At 46.2% G+C, this 1,458-nt stretch overlaps 1 long non-coding RNA gene across 1 annotated transcript in view; it reads right to left on the reverse strand.

Moving 5' to 3' along the window:
• The window catches only part of LOC138955505 (uncharacterized), a 1,831-nt gene extending 1,693 nt beyond the window's left edge, over positions 1-138 (reverse strand). The window contains exon 1 of the long non-coding RNA XR_011452255.1: positions 1-138. This exon is cut by the window's left edge and continues 705 nt beyond it. This is a non-coding gene — a long non-coding RNA (uncharacterized lncRNA).
• Positions 139-1,458: the final 1,320 nt, after the last annotated feature.

The raw sequence follows: 1,458 nt of genomic DNA on the forward strand, positions 1-1,458 counted from the left end.
AGACACCGCCTATACCAACAGCACTGGCATATGTGCAGACAACAAACTGACGTGTCAAGTCCGGCAAAACTAGCACTGGAGATGAAGAAATGATCTTCTGTAACTCGCGCAAAGCTGTAGCGCACTCAGCTGTCCAGTTCAAACGTCTACTCGTCTTTTTCTTGAGCAAATCAGAGATTGGCGCTGTCAGTTGACCAAAGTTCGGTACATACCTCCGGTAGTACCCAACCAGACCCAACAGGGAACGAACTCGTTTCTGGGTAGTAGGTGTCGATACTTCCAAAATCTTTTGAACCTTGGATTTCTCCGGTCTCAACCGACCTTTCCCCACCACATGACCTAAAAACTCCAGAGCTTGAAACCCAGCTTCCACTTTTGACGGTCGTACCGTCAGACCCTGCTCATGCAATGTTCGTAGGACCCCTTCAACGTGCACCAAATGTTCCTTCCACGCTTTGCTAGACACCAGTACATCATCAAAAAAATTTAGACCACTGAATCTGTCTAACGCAAGCATTCTCATCATCCTGGCGAACGTTGCCGGTGCAGTCAACAATCCAAACGGCATTCGTTTCCACTGGAAAAGTCCCAGTGGGGTTTGAAACGCTGTCTTCTCTTTGTCATGAGGATTAACCGGAATTTGCCAATACCCTTTCGCAAGGTCTATCTTTGTAAAATAGACCCCCCCTGCCAAACTTGCAAACAGCTCTTCCACATCAGGAATCGGTTCCGCATCAAACACTGTAATGCTGTTCAAACCTCTAAAGTCTAAACACACTCTGGTTGATCCATCCTTCTTTTTCACTAACACGACAGGTGCACAATATGGCGAACTAGAAGGCTCTATGACGTCTAACTCTAGCATCATTCTCACCTCCTGCTCTAGGGTCTGTTTAGATGCAAATGGTAGAGGATATTGCTTCTTCCGTACTGGTTCTTTATCTGTCAGTCTGATGTCATGAACTAAGTTCCCTCTGAAGCATCCTGGGTCTGTTTTGAAAATCTCACCCACCTTTTCAAATACCTGTTCCATCTCACCCTTTTGACTCTCTGTCAACCCAGGATCAAAAACAATGTCCTTGATTGTCTCTTCTTTCCCCCTGGGCAATGTAGGCAACGGCAACGGTTCCCTCTCCTCAGTCGGAGGTAACACTGCAACATTTGCCTCTCCCCACCATTTACTTGGGAAGACATCCTGACTGCCCCAGTCAGATCTCAGTGGAATGCTTTCGCGATATCCACTACCTGTCTCTGTATCAACAGTATCAACAACTTCCGCTGCGCAAGCTGCATACTTTTCAGCGCGTCTTACATACCTTTTCAACATGTTGGCATGGAAAACCTTTACTTTGCCATTCATGTTGATCTTGTAGTCTGTTCGGAAAACTTCCACAACAGAAAAAGGACCTTTCCACAACATCAACAACTTGTTTGAGCTTGAGGGCAATAACAACAGCA

The sequence above is a fragment of the Littorina saxatilis genome, unplaced genomic scaffold (assembly GCF_037325665.1).
Source record: "Littorina saxatilis isolate snail1 unplaced genomic scaffold, US_GU_Lsax_2.0 scaffold_237, whole genome shotgun sequence".
In the NCBI taxonomy this organism is placed as follows: Eukaryota; Metazoa; Mollusca; class Gastropoda; order Littorinimorpha; family Littorinidae; genus Littorina; species Littorina saxatilis.